This window comes from Amblyomma americanum, chromosome 4, assembly GCF_052857255.1.
Source record: "Amblyomma americanum isolate KBUSLIRL-KWMA chromosome 4, ASM5285725v1, whole genome shotgun sequence".
NCBI lineage: Eukaryota > Metazoa > Arthropoda > Arachnida > Ixodida > Ixodidae > Amblyomma > Amblyomma americanum.
The window spans coordinates 14,958,665-14,984,708 of NC_135500.1; the positions used below are offsets into that span (position 1 = coordinate 14,958,665).

A 26,044-nucleotide genomic window follows, 5' to 3' on the forward strand; every position below is an offset into this window, starting at 1 on the left:
ACGCAGCCGACGTCTCATGTTTTGTCTTGCAGTCGGGCACTTCCGCCCCGCAGATGCGAGGTATCAATTTCAACAGCCTATTCGGGGCTGAAAACACCCAAGGTACCTTGTGCCTATTCGCAACTTTCTTTAGGCTGTGCGACACTCGGTGCACATACGGCATAACTCCAGGCTTGAGCGTGGTGCGTCCCTCTTCAGAACTCATTGGTGGTGTGCTGCGCTTCGTTTTCTGGAGGAGGAATTCGGCTACTGCAGTTAACACCACCGAAGGGATGCCAGCGGCCAAAAGTCGGCCAACCTGATTATTCAAACCAGCCTCCACTTGGTGCTGACAGGATTTGGGGAGCGCAGACAATAAGCATTAAGATGCGATCGCCCGCTTCACAATTTTCGAATGCGCCAAGTCGAAGGCAAATAGTTCCTTGCTGCTTCGTGGGAAGCAGCACCAGCATGAGTGATCCACCCGGAACGCGTCTTCAGTCTGAAAATTGCAGCTCCTTTCTAGTTGCTAGCTCGTGTGCAAGAAGTAGGCCACGGCCTAGTTTTTAAATACTGCACTAGCCAGCACGTCAGTGCGGTTCGATAAGTGGCGGCTTCTGATAAGCACGAAAGAAGTGAATATGGGCGCTTCTGTGTTGTGTAAATGCATGTAGTACCTCGTTCTTCGAATAAATAGTTGGAAGTTGGCGCCTGTATCGTCGTCCTGTCTTGTCTCGTGCGGCTTCTAGCGCCTTATTTCTTGAAGTGTAACATCCATATCCAAGTAGCTCAGCAACAAACGTTACTGAGGTATTTGTCCAGCTGACGCGTTAGAGTGTTTTCCACAACATACATACATACATACATACATACATACATACATACATACATACATACATACATACATACATACATACATACATACATACATACATACATACATACATACATACATACATACATACATGCATGCATGCATACATACATACATACATACATACATACATACATACATACATACATACATACATACATACATACATACATACATACATACATACATACATACATGCATGCATGCATGCATGCATACATACATACATACATACATACATACATACATACATACATACATACATACATACATACATACATACATACATACATACATACATACATACATACATACATACATACATACATACATACATACATACATACATACATACATACATACATACATACATACATACATACATACATACATACAAGTTTTATTCTCCACAAAGAAGTGGAAGGAGGTGCAGGGAAAAGCCGTACATTTGCGGCTTGAGAAATACTCCGCCCCTTACAGTGTACACAGCAGCAGAGTGGGACAATAGACAAAGATGCAATGTCACATTTTTTTTGCAAAGAGAGAAGGAAAAGATTACTATATCGAATAGGACAATAAAATAAGCATAAATAAGAGTTTTAATAGACCACTGTGTTTGGACACCTGGAAAACTTCTTTCAAAAATAAAACAATGTAATTGAGCATGAAGATAGACCTTGGTGTCCATGCACAAACGGCCGTTTGAGCATGAGTATGAGCAGCAAAATATTTGTCCATATTTGGAAGATACACATTGAGTACATCAGTACCTTCTCTGTCTACAGCATTCAATAATCACGAAAGATTATACCGGAGTGTTTGTTGCCCATAGGCAGTGCGACATTTTGGAACGTTCCATCGTTCTGGAGTTCTGGTGCTGTAGGTGGTATAATTGGGTCTTAATTCTGCCATTTCCGTAAAACCTGTACTCTCTCGAAGGACACTTAAACGATACTGCCTGCATAATTTGTATTCGTATATATTTCTTACTTTCAATAAATTAAGCGAAGCAAAGATATGTGAAGATGGTGCTGTGTATTCAGCGTTCTCAATTATTCGTACCATACTGAAGAAGTTGGCGCGGAACAGCGAGGACAAGCGAGACAAAGACGAGCGCTACTCACAGCTGAAGGTTTATTCCAGACAATGCTCGAATAAATAGTGAAACCAACTAGCCCAACTTTCTGCTCTCCTAAGTGTAACTCGTACCATTTTTTTCTGTAGCCTTTCAAGCTTCAGTAGGTTTTTTTTTATTGTTGTTCCCCAGACTAAATGAGAGTAGTTTAGGTGGGAGACAAAAAGAACGTTGTAAACCATTAGTTTTTTTGGAAGAGCACAGCGGTTGCGATTTAAAATTCCAGTTATGCAGCTCAGTCTGCTTATTAGACTGTTTACATGATCATTCCTTTGTAAAGTTGAAGTAAAATATACCCCTAACACCTTGACACTATCTACCACATAAATGGCTGCGGATCTAAACATTACGGTTCTTATCTCTAGCACTTGTGCAACTTTCTCTAACGAAAGTAAATACGTATGCACTCATAATAACAATGCGATATTCCTTCAGCTTGTCGCACTGAATGTCATTAGCGAATCGCAAAATACTTAGGCATTCTCCACTCCCAATCCAGCCCTCGGAACACCTCCTGTGTACAAGCGGAGAATAGCACTGGCGACGTCCTGTGTTCCTGCCTGACACCCTTTCTTATTGTAATTTTATTGCGGACTTTATGAAGATGATAGTCATAGCCGATGAATGCCGCGGGCATGGTGATGTATGAATCGGGTGAGGCCGTGTAGGGGTATCTTTCATCCCTGCCCTCCAATGACTTATTTTTGGTCGGATGCGAGACTTCTCAACCGACAATCAACAATTCGTATTCACTTATAACGTCTCATGCTCCTTATCTTCGTTATTCCAGGCCTTCCAAGTACCACAGCTCGGGGTCCTCTTCTGTTGTTAATTAGTAACAGTTATATTTTCAATTACATCTCCTATAACGTGCGTTAGTTCGTATCAGACTGCGTGATCTATCGCCCTGTTTACAACATAACCAAAGGTAAGGCGTTCCATCGCGATCTTGATACATCATCTCCTGGCGTGAAAAACGTTTGATGCCGCTAAACATTAAGATATCACCTCTTCCACCTTGCATTACAGACAGGCCCATTGGATCCGGAAATGCACTTTTTCTGGATCTCACCACAGCTCTGTAACCACTTGCAAATACTTTGCAATTATTTATCCGACGGCTTTTCATGACTCGATCACTTAACGAAACTAACCGATTGTGCTAACAGCCGCAACCTTCGATTGCCCCTGCTTGCGTAAAATTACTAACATACTGCACCTTTGTGCAACCAATCTCAACTCATCATCATCATCAGCCTGATGACGCCCACTGCAGGGCAAACGCCTCTCCCATTCCCCTCCAGTTAACCCTGTCCTGGCGCCAGCCGCAGCCGGATTATCCCCGCAGACTCATCCACGCACCTAATTTTCTACCATTCTGCTACGCTTGCCTTCTCTTCGAATCCATACCCTTAAGGACCATCGGTTGCCACTACGACTGGCGGTTACCACTGTATCAAGAGTCCCACTGCAGTTAAAAATACACGAATCAAATCAGCTGTAGGCATTTTCTGTGAAATCAATACATTTTGTCCAAGTAGGAGTGTAATGGAATATATGCAAAGCGAATATAATAAAAATGTGCAAAAAAACAGGCACGTGTAAAGAGAAACTAACTTTTTTGTTTCTTTACTATTTTTACTTTTTGCACAGAATTTCAAACACTGCTTGGACCTACAGCCATCGGCTAGTTTAATGTCCAAAACAAAAAAAAAAGAACTTTGTCAACGTCAAGAAATTCAAAGTAATGTGCGATTACATATTGCCAATAGACGCATGACTGATCGTAGAATACAAAAATTGTAAAGACGAAAAAAAAGGACAGAACTACACTCATTATGTGAATTATATCTAACAAAAAAAAAGACATGGAATACAAAGATAGCCTAATCCGTATATTACACGGGGCACAAGAAATAAAAGAAGTCCAGAAATGCGGCAAGAACAACACGCAATAAGATCTATGATATAAATAAGCACAAGAACACAACGGCAGCAGCAACGGCACCGTGGCGCTAACGAAGGCGCTCGCACGGACGATTTCAAGTAATCGAATTAGAATGCCACAAGGAAGCCCTTCTTTGAAGGCGAAACAGATAATTCAGCACCCGCTTTTCCCAATGGCATCACAACTATTTATGGACTCGAAGCGGCTACTTTCATCAGAAATCTGGCGAGAAATGCTCACTGTTTGTGTGCAGCGGCCGCAAATTACTCCGCGTCCATTGGCCGCCTACGAAGAATGCGATATTCTTGCAGCGACGCCTGATGGCGGCGCAGTTGTTTACTCACGGTGAATTGCCTTCCGCTCCCAGACCATTTATTCGAACTCTGTTGATCCAACCGCTTCGCCTCCATCGGGCTCGCCGCTGCTCCTTTGTCGTCCCACTCTGTTTGCTCAGCGCCGGCTTTGTTTGGAAGTGTGTTTGGCCCACTGACCACGGTACAAAGATACGCGTCTAGTATGTTGTTTTATTACCGTTGCTTTGCCCCCGAGAACACGCACTTATTATCTGAAAGTTGTGGTTTGCGCAACACAGGAGCGCAGACCTTTTTTCAACTTGGAGAGGCTTTTCGCTCCGTAGTGGCGCAAACTTTGTGGTGTTTCGTTTGAAATCAAAAGCATCAGTTTAATTTATTTTTTTATTTTTTTGCTGAGTATCTCTTAACACAGTGCAAAAGAAAACTGCTCTTTTCTTTCCGCCAAGTGATGCCTTCAGAATATATTTTATTTGTTATTGTTCATGTACCTTTGACACCTTAACTCAAAGTAGTGCAATAACGGAGCTGAAATATACCACTCTGTTCTGTTCGGTGCGTTTTCTGTGCATTGCGGCTCTGTGTCGCTTCGGATATCGGCTGCTTCTCTATTCACGGCTGCGTGCTGGCCTTCCTATTCACGTGTTCCTCTTTATTATCTTTTTTTTACACTTTCAGACGAGAAGCGTCTCTGGAAATGATTAGCTTCTAGCGTTTACGGCACAGAAATTCTCCAATGAAATACAGCCAAAAACAGGTCCTAAATTTGGGCGAACACTACACACATTGCAGAGAAAGGAGCGAACCGTCCTTTGGTATTTTTCAGTATTACCGCTGTGCACTTCGACAGAGGCGATATAGCGGTCCCGGTGGTGTAGGAGAGCAGTAGGAGTTATCCACCATGGCTAAGGATAGTTAACAGGACCACAGACCATGTGCCTAATGAAAGCACGATGAGAATACTCTGTGACGCTGCAGTGCAACTCAAAAGTGGGGTTTGCGAATGTACTGGCATCGAAAGTGATGACTTCGTGGTTTGATGCCCGGAATGCTTCAGAGCCTGCAACAGAGTATTAGATAGTATATAGCCGCGCGGAATTAAGGCAGCTCTAGTGATAATTGTAAAGATGCCATCTAACTGCTTCAGGTACTGGTGCCAGGTGACAAGTTTAGAAAACTGAGTGACAATATCTTCTGAAAAATCACCATTTCTGCTGTCAGCTGGTAACATCTGCTATCACGGCTATTTTCTATCACTGCAATGTCATAGGACCGGAACGCCTACAGCGTGTTTGTTACTTTTGAAGCATCGATATAATTATTAGGCCTGATTCTCTCGGCTAGCTAAGATAAGTGCGTTCTTTTTCTGTCCGTAACTCATGTATCTAGTTTTTACCTGTAGCTTTCAGCTTCTCATATAAGCTGTGACGTGTTTTCTTGAATGCCTCGTATTTCTCAGCCTTGCCGCTCGTTGATAAACATGGTTCTTTAACGTAAGCAAGTATTATTCATTATACTCCTAGATGACCCATCCTCGATGGAATAGAAAAGAGTTGATCTGCCATCTTTTATTAGTTTCCTATGTGGCACTAACTTGTTTAGTCTGCGAATACTGGCAGAAGCAGATATAACTTTTCCTTTATTCCACTGCAAGTACTTTTTTCGTATAAAAGCACCTTTCTGTGACACTTACCAATCAGTAATTTGTTGCTCACTATCGATTTTATGTATGCCCTCATCATCACTGATTCTTTGCGTTGTCGTAATTGGTATTGCTTATATATTATAAGTATTGTGCATTGTCTTATGTTGAATCATAACGTTTCAGGTATTTAAAAATTGAACAAGTCTCCTATTCCGTTTTAATTCGCAGAAAGGAACAGAGCGAAGTGCCGAAGTGGCGAATACCAAGCGTCTATGGAGACCCGCGAGGGCCGAACTGCGGCCGCTCAAGGCAGGCTAGTTCTTTTTCGTGGCAGTCCCAGTCAAATCTCAATGCTTATTGATGATACCTAACTGTGGAGAAGCAAAGCGTTGCGCAGCTGCTGTGAGTTCTTTGCTTAGGTGCAGTTGAGCCGCCTTAGAAACAGTGTGGCTAAACTGATCCGGAACAGAAACATAACCTCACACAGTACCCCAAACAGAAACGATTCAACGGAAGCATTCCGAATCGACGAGATAACAAGAACGGAAGATTGGAGGCTAGGAAACACTTCGCCCGTCCATAATGCATATTGAACAATCGTAAAATATATTGCACAAAACCGAAAGGAATCCTTCAGTTTATTACTGTACCCCCCCCCCCCCCATTTTTTAAAGCTATTTGTATAAAAATTTACCGCAATTGTTCAAACTGCTATAACTCACAAAACGTTATCTACATATATAGCTATCGCTTCTGCGTCATGTACCGTCATCTAAACATCATCGCCGTCAGCCGCACTATGCCCACTGCAGGACAAAGGCCCATATCCCTCCAGTTAACCCAGCTCGGCGCCAGCCGTGACGGCTGTTACGGCCGGGCCTGTAGGGCAGTAAGAGACGTCATCAGCCGGTCGAGCCGTTGTCCTCACAGCGGAGCGACCGCCCGATGGCGCCGCATCATTCGTCAGTTAAGGTGCCATCTCGGACACGCCTCAATGTGAACTGGCCATCGGAGCGCGCGATGGAAGTTTCCATCACGTGTTGTGCACGTGACTGGCCTGTCACCCAAAGACACCTAGGAACTGATGAGACTTGGCCGCCGAGTCTAAAGGTGCGCGGTAGGGAGGTCTGTCTGCAGGGCTGGCTGAAGGGGGGGGGGGGGGGGGCGGCTTCCTGGCCCTACGTGGCTAGGATCTCCGGGGGTGTCTGTTGCTAAACCGTCGTTGTCGCTTCAGATGACGCGGTTGCCGCGACGCGCGTCTTTTCTTTCCTGTCACATCTCTTTTAACTATCCCACTGTGTGCACGTGACAACGATTCTGGCTCAGCTTGAGCCAGTGGGCAGGCCCGTGCAGTCGCAACAGCAAGAACAGGTAAAAGGTGCGCGGTTGGCAGGTAGCTGATCATGGCCCTACTGGGCTGGGATCTAGAAGCTCTCACCAATGTGGCGAGAGCTTCTTGTTGCCGGGTGTATCTGTTGCTTGTTATCTGCTTTTCGAGAGAGGGGTAGTCGAGAGCGGAGGGGATTCGTCTGTATATTGGACTTGCGAGCCAGTGTGCTTGGTTTTGCATAGTGGTAAATGGGAACGTCAGCATCACGATGAATGAGATTTGAGAAAAAATTAGCTGTGGTTTAACTACTGCTGAATCTGGTTAGAGAGAAACAGCTGTGGTGCATCGGGCAACTAGACGCGGCTTGGCGTCTGTAACGTTGAGTGCGTTCCGCACACTCGATAGGCAGCGCATTCACGCTGCCACCCTGGAAGGTGGCAGTTAAATTAATGGTTCATCGACACAGGTTGATCACGCCATGAACGCTGCGGCCTATTGCTACAATGCTGCGTGTCTGCCACAAAGTTGTCAGCACTAATGCATGCAGCCCACATCTCTCTCTCACCACGGCCACGTATCTCAAAGCGCGATTGAGGCGTCCACTCACCCTGGGAGCCAGTATGCGCTCCTCTTTCCTCAACAAATTTCTGAGGGCACTTAAATCTACCTACGTGCATGAGTGCGAAAGCATAAAACTTCATAAAACGTGGGGTTTTTTTGCACGATACCAGTACCCATAGCAATTTTTTCTGTAGTTTAATTTTTATTTTATTATTGATTGATTTCTATTTTTATTGTCATTTTTATATTCATTTTTATTGTTATTGTTATTTTAAATTATTCTAATCTTATTTTAGTTTGGTTTTGTTTTATGGTTGTCATGTATTTTTTTCTTTGTTATAATATATATGTATCACATTTATTTTTATTTCCAATTTTATTCTTTTTTATTTATTTGTTCATTCATTGTTATTGGTTTTGTTTTTTGTTCTGTTTTATGTTTATTTCATATATTTTAGCTTTGATGACATCATTTGATTTAGAGGTGAGGCGGGCACTTCCTGCGAACGTACACTTCCGGCGGACTCATGAGGCAAGTAAGGCTTGTGCCTTAAAATCTTTAAAGATGTGCCCGCTGCAGCGGCTCAGTGGTCAGGGCGCTCGGCTACTGATCCGGAGTTCCCGGGTTCGAACCCACTCGAGGTGGCTGCGCTTCGATGGAGGCGAAACGCAAAGGCGCCCGTGTGCTGTGCGATGTCAGTGCACGTTAAAGATGTCCAGCTGGTCGAAATTGTTCCGGAGCCATCCACTACGGCACCTCTTCCTTTCTTCTTTCACTCCCTCCTTTATACATTCCTTTACGGCGCGGTTCAGGTGTCCGCCGATAAATGAGACAGATACTGCGCCATTTCCTTTCTCCAAAAACCAATTTTCATGTTACCCGCCGCGGTGGCTCAGTGGTTAGAGCGCTCGGCTACTGATCCGGAGTTCCCGGGTTCGAACCCACTCGAGGCGGCTGCGCTTCGATGGAGGCGAAACGCAAAGTCGCCCGTGTGCTGTGCGATGTCAGTGCACGTTAAAGATGCCCAGCTGGTCGAAATTGTTCCGGAGCCATCCACTACGGCACCTCTTCCTTTCTTCTTTCACTCCCTCCTTTATACATTCCTTTACGGTGTGGTTCAGGTGTCCGCCGATAAATGAGACAGATACTGCGCCATTTCCTTTCTCCAAAAACCAATTTTCATGTTACCCACCGCAGTGGCTCAGTGGTTAGGGCGCTCGGCTACTGATCCGGAGTTCCCGGGCTCGAACCCGACCGCGGCGGCTGCGTTTTTATGGAGGCAAAACGCTAAGGCGCCCGTGTGCTGTGCGATGTCAGTGCACGTTAAAAATCCCCAGGTGGTCGAAATTATTCCGGAGCCCTCCACTACGGCACCTCTTCCTTCCTTTCTTATTTCACTCTCTCGTCTATCCCTTACTTCACGGCGTGGTTCATGTGTCCGCCGATATATGAGACAGACACTGCGCCATTTCCTTTCCCCAAAAAACCAATTAAAAAAGTTGTCAACGCCAGCGCCAATAAACACAATGAACGCTGAGAGCCTATAACATGGATGGAAACAACATTTATTAGACGAGAAAAAAATCTTCCAGAGTGGTCCCCTACTGATACAGTAGTCCACGGGCTTGTGCTTCACATAAAGCCCGATCCACCAGCCATTTCTGGCCGGTGGGCTGAGAGGTCCGTAAAGCAGCCTCCCAGGAAGAATGAGTGGGATTGGGGTGGGAGGTACTGCCTGTGGGGAAGGACAGACGGCCTATAGTTTCAGTTGCGCGTTTCTGCCACAACGTTGTCAATGCAAACGCATGCAGCGCACATTTGTCACTGCCGCCACGCAGCTTGAAGCGCGACTGGTGTGTCCTCTTTCGCAGGGGGCCAGTCATGCTTCTTTCCTTCATGCTTTCGAAGCTCCTGCTCTTCATCGGTTTCTGCACAGCTTCACACGCCAGGAGTTGAATGAAGGTCGCTGAAGGTCAAATTTGCTCGGTAAGCAAAACTCGAGGAACACGCCGTAGCAAAGCTTTCGATTTAAAAGGCGTCACAGAGACAAGTGCTCCTGTTGATGTGAGGCTGGTGCCCAGCAAAAAGACAAGAGGAAGCAAAAATTCTCAGCGGTAACAAGCAGAAAGGACTCGAGCCAAGCCTAAAACGTGTGGTGCACTGAGTACAAACAGTAATAAACACCAAAAAATGTGAGCTGCAAATATCAGGAAGATTAAAACGAGTATAGATATGATAGAGACAGAAAAAAAGATAATAATTGGAGGTACTGTTGTGCCCGGACAACCAGCCCGGACTCCGCATTTTCAAGACGCACAATTTCTCCTGCGAACGCCCTTGAACAAGCCCGGTGCTGCGCCCCAAGGCAACAGCGCCTTAACGCTCCCTTGACAATCTGATTCTGCACCGCCAGGCTGCAGCGCTCTATGGAGAAGCATCGGCGAGCAACATGTCCAAACGTGTTGCAACATTGCTAGACAGCCAAGCGCCGGTTCCCCTTTCCCCCTGGGAGACACCGCGCGCGGCAAACTTGAAGCGGGTGGCCAGCGCGGTCGCTGGTTGGACCTCTCGGACGGCTGTGAAGTGCTCGCTTTTTATTCGTCCGTTTGTGTGACGACTGTTTCTCGGGGTTATATAAGCCCCAACGCTGCCGCCTGGACAGACTCCGGACTCCGCTCTTGCGAGCCCGTTCTGAGTGTGCCGCTCCCGAGTGGAGTGTGATGTGTGACGCGTTGGAGCCTCGCCGGACGTCACCGTGCGAGAACAGTCGCGTTTGCTGCTAGCTCTCGGCCCCTGTGCCGCTCTCGTCCTGTATAATGCTCTGTACGTAATGTACAAAACCCTTTCGTTGTTCTCACCGACGCCTGACTCGAGTCTTCGCTACCGACTGAGAGCTGGCGACGCTCTGTCACAAAACGGGTGGCGAGCGCTACGGGACTACCTCAAAGTCGCAACAGTACGCTCAAGCTTCGCCTTTAACAGTGGAACGCGACGGCGTGTTGCAACGCTGCCAGGGAGTCCATGGAACGCCATCGCCTTGCCTGTTGGAGAAATCGCACGGAGTATTTAGGAGGCCTCTGAAAACAATACAGACGCTGCTCCATACTAGCAGTACGTAGACAGCCGCGGATTCGTCACACCTGTTCAGAAACGAACGACACTACTACGACTCGGAAAGGTTGCCTACGCGCACGCCATCTGCCGGCCCAGCGCCGTGCATGGCGAAGGGAGGTTTCAGTGCCTGCCACACGATAGCGCTACGAGTACATGCCAAGCACGGAGGAAATTTATTGGAAACTCATCGTACTCGCTTAATACCGATATCTGTAATTTACATGCTCATTATTACTCATGCACTCATAAGTATAGATCTCGGAGATACATTTATAAAAACCCGTGCATTCACTAGACGCGCCTTTATTCGTGTTCGAATATCGGGCCGCCGTGGCGAATTTCGCTCTGTAATGTACATTACAAACTTTTTGCTAACGTTCTTTGCAATCATCTGCAGCCAGTTGTCGCTTCCTTAATAGATACGCATCATGTCTGCCGTATCAGAAGCCGCAGCATCCAAACACATGCTCATATTGCACGTTCAGTATTGGAGACAGTATCAGATGAGTCTGGACAAGTAGCTCTAATACAGATTGGTCTTGCTGTGGCATTTGATAAAGTTCGTCACGTTTTCTTTTTCGCGGTCTTACAGCATGCAAATATTGGAGATGTTCTGTCTAGGCGCATAAGGCTGTGCTATAAGGAGTCCTGTACAAGGCTAATTGTTAACCAAGAGCTAACCAAACCGATTCCATTGAAATTATCTGTTTTCCAAGACTGTTCATTATCGCCTTTGTTGTTTGCCCTATATCTTGAACCCCTTTGCCTCAGTATTACTAACATCGGAACTATCCGTTTTTTCTCCCAGGCGCAAAGTGGAATTAAGATGTTGGCCTATGCAGATGATGTCGCCCTCTTTTGTTCTTACAAAAAGATTGTGCTTGAGGCATTACATTTGACTGAACAGTTTTGTGAGATATGAGGTGCGGCTCTTAAATTAGATAAACCCAAGGTGTTTTGGTTCGGTCAATGGGGTACAACGCCAAGTCATTTTGGTGGCATAAGCTGGGACTGCGGGATCCTTCAGTACCTAGGGATTCCTCTTCAAAAATTCGCTACAGTGGAGCCTACTAGGATTCACAGATAATCTCCATGAGGCAACAAACCCAGGCTTGTATGAGTAAGGACCTGTCAATGTTTGCTCGGACTCAAGTCTGAAACATTTTTTTATTGGAAAAACTTTGTGTATGTGCTGCAGATTCTCCACTGTGCGAGGAAGAAAGTGCAGGTGATGCACAGAATAGTTGCTACCTTCGCATGGCGTTCCCAATGCGAACCCATGCGTTGTGATAACCTAATTCTTTTTCTAGAGTCTGGTGGAATATGCCTTGTTCACTTATTCGTGCATGAGATTGTTTTGCGTTTTTTTGTTTTTCAAATCGACCAACCACCCTTTTTAGTAGCTGTGCTTATCAGGCGTCTCAGTGCTTATTTGCCTTTCCTATTCGCACCGACTGGTCACACTCATAAGGGGCCTTTATGGGGATTCTTTAAGCAAGTTGCTGACACCTTCAATTTCCTGACTGTGTGATTTTCTTTAGGGTACCTGTACAGCCTCTCCAGGAGGCAGATGAGTAGGCACTTACAGAGTGTTTGTTTCCTGTACCGTTGTATCGGCAACCTTTTCTGGAGTTCCTTGATACCGGTGTTTTAAACGTGTTTGGCGGTTGTGCATTTCTTCTGCTGCAAAAACATTGCCGCCGATTCTGCGCATTGATGCTATGTTCTTCTGAGACACATTAGAATGAACAATTAAGAAGGACATTGATATCATACCCTACAGTATCCGTTTTTTGCCTGTGGAGAAAAACTGTGTCGTGCCATACGATCTCTTTATGTTTCTGGGACTATTTAGTCTCTGGAAGAGCCGCATGATGGACCGCCACGCCGAATCACCACAGTCGTCGAAATCTTTGTTTCGTGAGCAATGCGCATTGGTGCGGGGAGCATATGCTGCCTGGGAAGAGCCGCCTAGCTGGCTCCCTCATATGGATGAATGTGTGTGCCTGCAGGACTTCATGTTTTGGAAGTGGGATTGTACAGTGGTACGGTGGTCTGGTGTTTTGTGAATTAAGCTTGCTTAGAATTTTCTGTTTGGCACTATTTTCGTGCAATAAAGAAAAAAACAGCCGTCGTGGCATACTGGAAGCGTCCCCGTTTTGAACGCCAAAGGCTCTGATTCGATGCCCGGATTAGACTCCATTTTTTAATTCATTGAGTGTGCGTGACCTTTGATTTTACGCAGCCCCCGAATATTGACGACGCGCGGTGCCGACAACAAACAACAACTACCACCACTAGTACTACTACTACTACTACTACTACTACTACTACTACTACTACTACTACTACTACTACTACTACTACTACTACTACTACTACTGCTACTACCATTACTACAACTACTACGACGTCGACGGCTTTTAGAACCGAACGAGCTGTATAAGGCGTCTCGTAATATAAACTTTATTCTGACAAGAAGGGTAGTTCTATGGACAGAAGCTATCTTCGCCCTATTTGTTTATTAGAGGTAAGATCATGATTTGTTCTTTGTGCTTTTTAAAACGCGTTCCATTGATTCCAGTGAACTTCCTCGCTCCTTCATTTGTAAACGTCCTCACGCTGTCCTGCTCAACTAAGGTGGGCAGATATACCAATTTTAGCGCGGATACATTATATGACTCACTGTCAACGAAAACTATCGTCGGCGTTGACCAGCGCCAGTGGCTCCAAAAATCCCAGACGGCTTCACCGTCGTATAAAATAAAAATAAAAATCCTTCCTAAGGTGCGGCACATTGAAATCAAAACATTCAGGCTGCGAGGGTAGCACGCAACCCATAAGCCACAAAACCGCTTAACACAGTAATACATCATCATCATCAGCTTAACTGTTCCCACTGCAGGGCAAAGGCCTCTCCCATGTCTCGCCAATTAACCCTGTCCTGTACCAGCTGCGGCAGGCCTATCGCCGCAAACTGCTTAATCTCATTCTCCCACCTGACTTTCTGCCGTCCCCTGCTGTGCTTGCCTTCTCTGGAATCCATTCCAGCAGCTGGCATTCCAGCAGTAGAGATGCTGTCTATGGAACTCGACGATATTCTCGAAATGAGCGAGGCATTGAACGATCATCGCCGGCTTTTTTTCGGTTCACGATTATCACCCAGACAGTCGTTCGTGTGGACTGAAATATTGTCGCACCGGCCGTGAAAAAGCAGCCCAATAATATAGTGTTACGTCTCGCCTACCTACGACGCGCGGTATAGCCGGCGCGGATGCAACGGACGCCGCGGCTTCGTTCATCGCCGCCGCGACGCCTCCCGCCAAGCGCGTCCAGGCATGTTTCAGTGCCACGTGTCGTCGTGCGTGCGTGTGTGTGTGTGTGCTTGTTTTGCCCACGCTTGTCAAAGCGCGGCAGCCGGGGAGAGGAGCCCCTCAACTGGGAGGCGAGGAGGTCTGACCGGCGCCGGCCTGGCGGACGCGCCCGTCACGCCTGAACATGTTCAAGCGTCGCCGTATCGGATGACTCTTCCCAAGCCGTTCCCTCTTGCCCTCGACTCCGAGGGTATAAAAAAAGACAGCTGCGCCGGACGCGAGAGCCTTCGACTTCTTCCTTCGAGTAACGTGGCCGCCCTGACCGGCTGCTCTTTTGCGATGCCAGAATAAACTAGTTGTTCTGTTGCCAGTCGACTCATCCTTTGCCGGGACCTTCGGATGTTTCCGGCTTTGCCCCAGGCCGCCAGGCCAACGCTACCCTTGGGGCTTGCAACCCAAATGCAACAACTGGTTGCCAGCGGTGAGATCCCGACAACGGAGGCCAGCAGCGAAGATATGCGGTCAACTGTATGCTGAGCAGCACAACGACCATCCGGGAGCAGTGCAACGAGCCCTGTGTGATGACTGGTTGCCTGCAGCGGAGCGACTGCGCTGAATTCGTGGCTGCGAGGTTTGGTGAGTGCGGGACTTTCTTCTTCTGAGTTTTGCCAGGCTTTTGTTAGTGTCAGAAACAGAGCTGGTAATTGTGTTGTCGTTGCTGCCGGGTTAGTTTGCGGCAAGACAATAGTAGGCAGTAGAGAAAGCAGCATTCGGAGCAGCCATGGATTTGAAGTCGTTGCGCAAACCGAAATTGCTGGAGCTTGCAAGAGAGTTGGGTCTGGATGTCTCAGACAAACTCAGAAAACCAGAACTGCTAAGGGCTATTCTTGAGTTGGAGGCTGAGGATGACGAGCTGTCGGAATGCCTTGAGACCATTGAGGAGAGGGAACAAAAAGAGAAAGAGGAGCGCGAACGTAAAGAACAAAAAGAGAAAGAGGAGCGCGAACGTAAAGAACAAAAAGAGAAAGAGGAGCGCGAACGTAAAGAACAAAAAGAGAAAGACGAGCGCGAACGTAAAGAACAAAAAGAGAAAGAGGAGCGAGAACGTAAAGAACAAAAAGAGAAAGAGAAAGAAGAGCGCGACCGTCAACACGCTTTAGAAATGAAGCGTCTCGAGGTAGAGATGGAACGCGCTCGTAATGGAAGTCAGGCACACGGTGCAGGAGAACGGGTATCGTTCAAAATGACTGACCTGATGCGGCCGTTTAAGCTTGGAGAGGACATTGGTTTGTTCCTGGTTAACTTTGAGCGAACGTGCGAGAAGCAGGGGTTCTCTCGGGAAACGTGGCCACAGCGCTTGCTCACTTTGTTACCCGGCGAGGCGGCCGACGTAGTCGCTCGCTTGAAGAGAGAGGAGGCAGAGGATTTCGACCAAGTGAAATCGAGTCTGCTAAAAAAGTACAGGCTGTCAGCGGAGGCGTTCCGTCGGAAGTTTCGGGAAAATGAAAAAGGCAGAAATGAGTCATATACAGAGTTTGCCTACAGGCTTATGTCAAACATGCAGGAGTGGCTCAAAGAAGAGAAAGCGTTTGGTGACCACGAGAAAATTCTGCAGTGTTTCGGGCTGGAACAGTTTTATAGTCGGTTACCTGAGAACGTGCGGTACTGGGTCTTGGATAGGCCAGACGTTAGTACAGTGGCTAAAGCCGCCGAGCTAGCCGAGGAGTTTGTGACGCGTCGGGCTCGCGGAGCTAAGGACGGTCAAAAGGGTGAATTTGGCTCCAAGTCTGAGAGGCCGAAGTTCACACCCATGAGAGCAAGGGGGGACACGCGTAGTGCGGATGCGAGTGAAAGCAGTCCGACCGAACGTAAGGAGACGGCGGCAGCCGAAGCCGAACGCAGAAAGCGGTTCGAGGCGAGGCAAGCGCGCGTGTGTTATACGTGCCAGAAGCCGGGTCACTTTTCGGCGCAGTGTCCAGAAACAAAAAGAGAAGTCGTGTGTTTGTCATTATGTAGCACTGACGAGAACATGAAGCTTCTCGAGCCTTACATGCGAGACTTCCTCGTGAACGGGAAAGAGTGCCGAGTGCTTCGTGATTCCGCAGCTACAATGGATGTAGTTCACCCCTCTTACGTAGAACCCGATATGTTCACGGGCGAGTGCGCATGGATCAAGCAAGCCTTGGAAGCTCATAGCGTGTGTCTGCCCGTAGCAAAAGTGCTTATTGAAGGACCTTTCGGAGCACTTGAGACGGAGGCCGTAGTGTCATCTATGCTGCCCCCCCAGTACCCGTACCTATTTTCGAACAGGTCCGATCACCTCCTGCGCGAGAAGGGGCTTTTGTTTGGTGAGGCTAGCGTTCAGGCCTTAACCAGATCGAGAGTTCGGGAGCTCGCTGCAAAGGCGGTAGTTGCGGGGCCGACGTTGTCGAACAATGAGAAAGGGTCGGAGGCGCAGCAAGCTGATATTCTGAGCACGTCAGAACTGGATAAAATTGAGCCTGTAGCGTTGAAGGCACCAGGTACTGGAGAGGAAATGCCCGACAAGGGAAAGTTAGAAGAGCTTCCTGTCGAGCTTCCGGGACTAGGCTCAGTGACGAACAGGGAAGACACTGATCAGGTCATTAGTGACTTAATCATTAAAGCACCGCTGTCGGCTGAGCAGAAAACCGAACTACACAAACTCTTACAAGAGTTTCAAGGTCAGTTCTCTGAGAGGCCTGGTAGGACTTGTGTCCTTACTCATGATATAGAACTTACCTCCCCAGAGCCAGTACGATCCAAGGCGTACCGGGTGTCACCCCGCCAGCGCGATATTATGGAGGCTGAGGTAAAGAAAATGCTACAGCTCGGTGTTATTGAGGCGGGTGAGAGTGATTATACCTCCCCTTTGATTTTAGTTGAGGTACCGGGCAAGGAACCTCGTCCTTGCGTCGACTACCGCAGGCTTAATTCCATTACTAAGGATCAAATTTATCCGATCCCTAACATCGAGGAGCGCCTTGAGAAAGTTAGTAGCGCTCAGTTTATTTCCACCCTAGATCTTGTCAGGGGTTATTGGCAGGTTCCACTTACAGAAGAGGCTAGTAGGTATGCGGCGTTCATTTCACCAATGGGAACATTCCGTCCTAAAGTTTTGAGTTTTGGTTTGAAGAACGCGCCATACTGCTTTTCAAGCCTCATGGACAAAGTGTTGCGGGGACAGGAAGAATTCGCTTTACCGTATTTAGACGACGTAGCGATATTCTCCGCCTCCTGGTCTGAGCATATGGCACACTTGCGGGCAGTGCTAACCCGCCTGCGCGAAGCGGGCTTGACAGTCAAGGCTCCCAAGTGCCAATTAGCACAGGCCGAGGTTGTCTACCTCGGTCACGTGATTGGACAGGGTCGTCGCCGCCCCTCTGAAATAAAGGTGGCCGCTGTGCGAGACTTCCCGCAACCGCGCACGAAGACCGATATTCGGTCGTTCTTGGGTGTCGCCGGCTACTATCAGAGGTACATCCCCAGGTACTCCGATATCGCGGCTCCCCTGACGGATGCTCTAAGAAAAACAGAGCCCCAAACAGTCGTCTGGAGCGAGACAAAGGAGAGAGCTTTTAGCGCCCTAAAGAGCGCCCTAACAAGCCAGCCTGTGCTACGATCGCCAGACTATACCAAAGGGTTCGTTGTTCAGTGCGATGCTAGTGAGCGAGGCATGGGCGTTGTACTGTGCCAAAGGGACAATGGAGAAGTGGAACACCCCGTCCTGTATGCTAGTCGTAAGCTGACCTGTCGTGAGCAGGCGTACAGCGCCACCGAGAAAGAGTGTGCGTGTCTCGTGTGGGCCGTTCAGAAATTGTCATGCTACCTAGCCGGCTCGAGGTTTATCATTGAGACGGATCACTGCCCTCTCCAATGGCTGCAGAACATCTCTCCCAAAAATGGCCGCCTCCTGCGCTGGAGCCTCGCTTTGCAACAATATTCCTTTGAGGTGCGTTACAAAAAGGGGAGTCTCAACGGTAACGCCGATGGCTTAAGTCGAAGCCCCTAACGTGGGAATCCGCCTCAAAGTTGTTGGTTACTGATGTTTTCTTCCTGAGGCAGGATTTTTAACATATTGCTTTTGTTTAGTGTTTCAAAGTGATTATGTGCTTTCTAGTGCAATTTTCCAATTTGTGGACGCGTTCTGAGTGCTGCTTGACTACTGTAAGGAACTAGGCAGTAGTATAAAAGGGGAAAGAGCCTGGCAGAGCTTAGTGAGGGTTGTCTCGTGCTTGCTGACTGAGCGGTTGCGTTTCGGCGTAGTTCTAACGCTTGCTGGGAACGAGCACAAAAATGGCAACTCTCCCGAAGTGACTTTACAGTGTCCTATGTGATCCTGAACCCGAGAACGAGGCCTTCTCTGTGCGCTGCGCTCAAGCAACGTCGAGGGACGATCGGTTTCGATTACGAGCATCATCGAGCGACATCCCTCTGGACAGCGGATGCAGTCCCCTGACCATCGGGATCTCCTTCTCCCGGCGGGGCGGTCTGTTACGTCTCGCCTACCTACGACGCGCGGTATAGCCGGCGCGGATGCAACGGACGCCGCGGCTTCGTTCATCGCCGCCGCGACGCCTCCCGCCAAGCGCGTCCAGGCATGTTTCAGTGCCACGTGTCGTCGTGCGTGCGTGTGTGTGTGTGTGCTTGTTTTGCCCACGCTTGTCAAAGCGCGGCAGCCGGGGAGAGGAGCCCCTCAACTGGGAGGCGAGGAGGTCTGACCGGCGCCGGCCTGGCGGACGCGCCCGTCACGCCTGAACATGTTCAAGCGTCGCCGTATCGGATGACTCTTCCCAAGCCGTTCCCTCTTGCCCTCGACTCCGAGGGTATAAAAAAAGACAGCTGCGCCGGACGCGAGAGCCTTCGACTTCTTCCTTCGAGTAACGTGGCCGCCCTGACCGGCTGCTCTTTTGCGATGCCAGAATAAACTAGTTGTTCTGTTGCCAGTCGACTCATCCTTTGCCGGGACCTTCGGATGTTTCCTGCTTTGCCCCAGGCCGCCAGGCCAACGCTACCCTTGGGGCTTGCAACCCAAATGCAACAATAGCTACATCTGGTCCCCAGTCCGCTTCATCGTATGGAGGCCATTGACACTAGAGGGAGGATGGCTGTTATCTCTGGAGATTGCGGTAACAAATACCGGACACAAAATGCTGACCGACGGCAAATAACGGCTATAGTATTGCGAACATGCCCATTGCACCTTAAGTGACACACAAGAATGGTTCAGCGATAGCAGGTCCTCGGTGAACGTTTGTTGATGCTTTGGGCTCGTACCTTCATCATCAGAAATAAAACCAGACTATCCGACGCCAAGATGAGGCTAGTAGCATTTAAAAAAGTGATCGCCATGGCGACAAATTGACAGAACCAAGGTGGTTTACAAGATGGTCGGTATGTCGGGGAGATCTCTATGCTCACTAAGAAAAGTTGCGCACCAAAAAACCAAAGCTTAGTATCAGCAGCAGAGTTACGGATTACTTGCAAACTGAAAGTTGACTTCTCGGACTGCATATCCGATACCGCAAAAAGCGGAAAGGCCATTGGTAGAGATAAATAGCGAGGAATAATTGTGCTTATTGTTTAAGAACGAGTTATGCACACTTAAAAGGCAAGCGCAGGAAAACAGAGAATACGAAAACAGCTCAATTTCCTGTAAACTCACCCATGCTCAATGGGCGCTGTACAGCAAGAAAAGAATTAAACGCGACTGCGCTTAAGAGAATAGATAGAAAAGCGCGTACCGCTTACCACGCACCGCGAGCCTCCACTGCGCATGAGCAGAGCGCGTTGAGGGCACCGAATGGCGCCACGTTCCCGTTAACAGTTGCCTGGATTTAGAGCTCCTTGGGGGGCTTTTGGATAGTGACGCTCGGAGGAGAGCACTTTTTTTGGACGTCCAGCGACTGCTTCCAAACCTGAGTGCTTTTGGCATTATTGGTTTGTTTCTGGAAGGGTGCTTTTGTACATGCAATGGGGGGCTGCAGTTTTCATTTCACCCCACCTTGTGAAATGAAAAACTATCTTGTGCCACGGCGCTCTTTGACCAAAGCTGCCCTTGCTTCATAAAAATTCATCATCACATCACAGTTCTAAACCCGCAGTAGGTGCAGGGAGGAAAGTGGAGGTAACAGCATACAGTGTGCTGTAAGCTTTGTTTAGGTATTTTGGCGGTATGTTACGTTACGTGGTCGCCCGGGCATTAGGTCAGCAAGCTAGAAAAGCCAGGGTGGGTGGGGAGCTACAGTAGTGCAAGGAGTGAAAGCGTTGGTTCTATTTGGACAAGACGGACTTCGAAAGTAGCTGAGGCAGAGGAGCGAGGCTTCATTAAAACTTCTTTTTGGGCTTGTTGCGGCATTTTGAAACCAATAAAAGTAGGAGCCCTAAAGCACGGAATCACAGAAGAAAGGACAAGACACAAGCGCTGTGTCGTCGCGTGCAGGATATGTAGGCGATATTAGGCGGTCGTTCGCACGATGGAAGGGGACTGGGCCGGTAGGTTTAAGGAATTCAATGAGGACCTTAAGGTCGAGCTAGAGATACCGATTACGCTATAGGCTGAGGTCACTGAGTCGCTTAAGAGTGAGGGCGCCATAACCGACCTGTTAGAGCGAATTGTGGGAGAGCAGAACGAAGAGCGTGAGAAACGGGCTAATCTGCAAGAGCAAGTGAAGGTGTTTAAGTCGCGGAGGGCAGGTACCCCGGACTGGAGCGAATTTGGGTGGAGGACGAGAACAGCGTGACGCACACAAAGGCCCTACTCCCGAAGGCCGAACGTAGCGGTAACACTGATGCTCCGCGACCCTATAACGTGGTAGCGCAGCAGGCTTTGAGTGGCGATCACGGAATGGTAGCATGCGGCGGCAGGAGGGTCAGCTAGCGCAAACCGGAGGACAACAGTCGCAGGCAGGAAGCGAACGGTTCGAGCGCGAAAGGGTCCAGGTGGTGGGGGCTCGAATGTAGCAAGAACTGATGAGGATGTTTTAAAGAGAGTGAAGGCGGCAAGGCGGGTGCAATTAAGTGCATGGCAGATGCCATGGACAAAGCTCAGGTGTTCGTAGAGGTCATGGATAACAAAAGATTGGTCGTTAGCCATGCCTGTCTCAGTGATGTGCTTCTGGGGAGGTGCCAGAATCTCGCGAGACAGAAGTAGGGATGCGTAATTTTAAAAAGCCCATAAGATGCGGCATGTGATCAGATGAGGGCACCAGTGTAGGCAACGACGAAGTGAAGGGAAGATCCAACATGAAATAAACGTGCGGGCCATGGTAGAAGAAATAGACGTAAACACCAGAGTTAAATTAATTCAGACCTGGGGTATGTTAACGTGCAACGTAGCAAGAATAGACTCAAATGGGAGCGAATGGAGGAGCAGCTAAGCCAGGAGGAATTAATCGTGTATCGGTTCATGGAGACCCATCTTGCAAACATGAAACAACCACCGTGTAATTCTGACCATGAATATCACTACTGCAATAGAACAGAGGGCAGCAAAAACGGAGCTAGAATTGGGCCATTCAGTCATAAAAGTATGAATTGGCAAAGGGTCAAAGAGGAATGCAAGAAGCATTTATTTTGTTTACGAACGCCTTACCGGCCTCCTAGGAGGAATTGAGTAAGGGCGGTAAATACAAAATTCTATGTAATAGTTCTTAGAAAAATTACACCAAAGTCTGTTAGTACATAGAGTCTTAAGGTCAAATGACTGTCTGGATTTACCATGACGGACAAAATGCATGTAAAAAAAAGCAATGTGTAATGAAAAAAAATACGCAAAAAATAAGCATACACAAAAGTATACGGGCACAAAAGCACAAATATATCAATGGAAAAAGCAAAAAAGACAGTAACCACACAGGAGATCAAAAAATGGTCACGACTCATAGGTACAGAAGTAACGTGCTAGGTGTCATCGATAAAATGATTCATTAGATGATCATGAATTGTATAGCGGTTGCTCTGCGAGACAATACAGTTTGTAAGATCATTCCACAACCGAATGACAGAGGGCAGCGGCATAGAGTTAGAGGCGTCAGTTCAGTTCAGTTCATTTTATTTCCGCTTCAAAGAGCAGTGGGCCTCAGGAAAAAAAGCTGAAGCTTGGCAATCTCCCGAGGCCCACAACGTTCGGCAACAATGACACTATTGGTCATATAAAAAGAAATGGCGGATACATAAATCTCTAGCATATTTGATATTCTAAAAAAAAAGTCCTACCTTTGCAACACACTCCAAGTAAGTATAGCCGAGTATTACTCATAAAACAAATAAGAATAGGAAATGGTGGGCGACGACTTTATAGAACAACCAAGGAGTTTGCACACATAGCTAATAGCACTTAATAATGTTATAGCAACACATTGGCTTTAAACTTAGGTGAAAAAAATGAAACACTGGCAAGGTTCTTACACAGAAATCAAACAGAGGCAGGGTAGAAAAAATTAACACACGCAGCGATGACATGCTCTTTACCTACTGGCTGGTTACACCACGTTCCCCCAAACTAGATATTTCACATTTAGCCCAACATATAATCGCCGCCGCGGTGGCTCAGTGGTTATGGTGATCTTGATCGGCTGCCGACCCGAAAGGTGCGTGTTCGACCTCGGCCGCGGCGGCCGAATTACGATGCAGGCGAAATTCTAGACGCCCGTGTACTAGTTATGCGATGTCAGTGCACGTTAAAGAACCCCAGGTGGTCGAAAATTCCAGAGCCCTTCACCACTGCGTCTCTCAAAGCATGAGTCGCTATGGCACGTTAAACCCCCATAAACCATAAACGAAACACATAATCAAGGGTCAGCATAAAGCCATAAAACAAGCCATGAACTAAATGTGACAGTTATTTAGCAAAAAACACAAACAGGTCGGCCTTGTTGTTTTTCTTAATGTCAATGCCTGCATCAATGAGAAAGGTGAGTAATGCTGGAAATCGTTATCTGAGCATCTGCAGCACATTGTTTGTTCGTGGTCTGTAAATGGTGTAGTGTCTTAGACGGCGTAGTGAGTATCTCTGGACTAGCAGCTCTATCTTAGCTAGTTCATAACAGTTGGTACTTTGTCCCGAATGTCCTTTTTGTAGCGTAATGAAAGACCTATTATTTACAAAGCACTCATTAATCACCTAGAAATTAATCATATACTCTACAGTCGGCAACATGGCTTTCGATCCCGATTATCAACAACCACACAGTTGGCAGAGATAACTTACGATATCGCAAATGCCCTCAATGTAAGGAGTCAGTTAGATGCCATCTTCTTAGACTTTTCTAAGGCATTCGACCTAGTTCCTCATCAAGACTTACAAAACTCCGGGCTATAGGTATTGAAAGTAACGTAATTTCATGGATTGGGGGGGGGGGGGGGGGGGGGGGAACTGCTTTCTGAAAAACCGCGAACAATCTGTCAAACTGAAAAATTCCGTATCTGGTAACTTGGATGTTTATTCAGAAGTACCACAGGGTTCATTGCTTGCACCATCATTATGCGTAATAGACATCAATGATATCCATTTATGCGTTGAGCCTAGGGTACAAATTCGACTCTTCGCGGATGACAGCGTAGTGTATAAGGTTATAGATTCTTTAAATCAGATTAAACGAAACGATTCTTTATCATCCATTCCGACTTGGCGCATAATTGGGGAATGGAACTCAATGCCGTCAAAACGAATAGCATAGTTATTACCAACAAAAAAACGCCGCTAGATTTTTCATACACTACAAATAATATCCTAGTCGTTAAAACCAATTCTGTTAATGCCTAGGGGTGACGCTATTGAGCAATCTGAGCTGGGAACAACATGTAAGTAGCATATGCAAGAAGGCCCAGGGAAAGTTGCATTTCCTCACAAGAAGGTTACGCGATGCTCTTCCTGCTGTAAAACTTGATGCATACAAAACACTCGTGAGACCGTCCTTAGAGTACGCGGATATTATTTGGAGTCTCCACCAGAAATATTTAATAGGCAGATTAGAACGAATTCAGAACCTAGCAGTACTCTTTGTATACTCGAAGAGCAGGGTTAATTGGAGAGACTTGGGAAAGGACTTTGCCCTGCAGCGGCTGTAGTTAGGCTGATGATGATGATGACCAGGACTGGTGTACAGTCTTTGTCAAAACTATGCAGCCCAAGTGGTCTGCTTTTGAGCCCTACAGTGCTGCTCCTCTTGCATACTAAGGGACCTTAATCTCAAGAAGACAGGTGGAACTTCAGTCGTCAAACGTAACAAGCTTAGGGCAGTCAAATGTGCCTAAGAGCCCCGCTTCACGCTTTGGGAGCAAACCCCTTGGGCTCAATATTTCTGACAAAGACTGTACGTGGATGACATAGTGCTAATGGCTGAAAACAAGGAAGATTTGCAGAGGCTGATGGAGACCTGCCGTACAGAGGGAGATAGATTAGGTCCCAAGCTTAGTAAAGAAAAATCGAGAGTAATGACTCTTAATGATGAGAGAGGCGAGTATAGCTTATAGGAGAACATGTTAGAATTAGTGAATGAGTACAAGTATCTTGGGGTGTGGATACATAATTGTGCTGAGTATCTAACGGAGCATGAAAAGTACGTAACGATTAAAGGTAGTAAGAACGCAGCTTTGACGAAAAATATGCATTGCGGAATTACGGTACTTATGAAGTGGTACGAGAGATTTTCAATGGGGAGATTGTTACTAGTCTGACTTTCGGCAAAACGGTCCTGTGCATGAGACCGCAGGTTCAACCAAGGTTCGAAATTAGGACGTAGGCTTCCTTTGAGAGCACATGTAAATACATCGGATCAGGGAGTAAAAGATTACTTGGGATGGGCATCATTCGAGTGTAGAGAATTCTGCAGTAAGATATAATTGACGATCGATTAAGAGCAAGGGGGGGGGGGGGGAGCTGTGAGGTAGGAAAATATTCAGTTATTTTTACATAAGAAATCTCGACACAAAATGGAGAAAGTGAACTACTGGCAAGTAAGTAACTGGACAGCAAGTCGGGGGAAATTCAAGAATTAAGAAACAGAGAGTGCCCTGTGGAAAACACGGATGCAGACGAAATCGGCACTGGGAAGATACAGAACGTTTAAGCGGGAAAGTAGCGAAGAAAAAATGTACGATGATTCTAGGGCAAGCTCTTTGTTGTTCTGTCCCAGTACGGGAGTATTGGGGACTATTAAGGCTGCGATTTGGGCGAGTTGACACTAATTCATTGTTGCACAACGCAGGAGGATAAGAGACACGAAAGAAAGTGCACGCTAGACGAGCGCACGTGTTGCGTGTACTTTCTTTCGTGCGTCCTGTCATCGGGCGCTGTTTTACAATGAATCAGTACCAACTCGCCAAATCGCAGCCTTAATAACGGAATTTCTAGTACCGTGGGCAATCTCAGATGCAGCGATCTGAAGGTAACAGCGATTCTCTTGCGCGTACTTTCCTTTTTGTGTGCTGTCTCACCGCGCTCTTGAACAAGCGAATAAGTATTCGGGAAATAGACATATCGAGCCAAGTACTACGAGACAGACTGGTTATGCGTTGCGTATAAAAAGGAGGAGTAGCGGCTGCACACCTAATACTTTTGTGTAATGAGCTGCACCCTAAAGATGAAAGCAACGGGGGCCGTTATCTGAGGCTTTTCTCTCCGCTGGAGCAGCGCCTTTGACAACTTTTCCTGCTGTCACAGATATCTCAGGGCCACTGCTGAGAAAACTACCTGTATTCAGGAGTGCTTGGCTTTCCCAATCCATGGGCTTCAGAGCAGACGTCACCTGGTTGTAATGCGCGCCGTACTTCACCCGAGTGTAGACGGGCGCGGCGCAAACCAAGCGCTCG

The 26,044-nt window shown here is 47.3% G+C and overlaps 1 protein-coding gene across 14 annotated transcripts in view; it reads left to right on the forward strand.

The window, feature by feature from the left end:
• Nucleotides 1–26,044, forward strand: part of LOC144127803 (FMRFamide receptor-like) — a 1,107,197-nt gene that overhangs the window by 363,094 nt on the left and 718,059 nt on the right. The gene's annotated exons all lie outside the window — the stretch shown is intronic.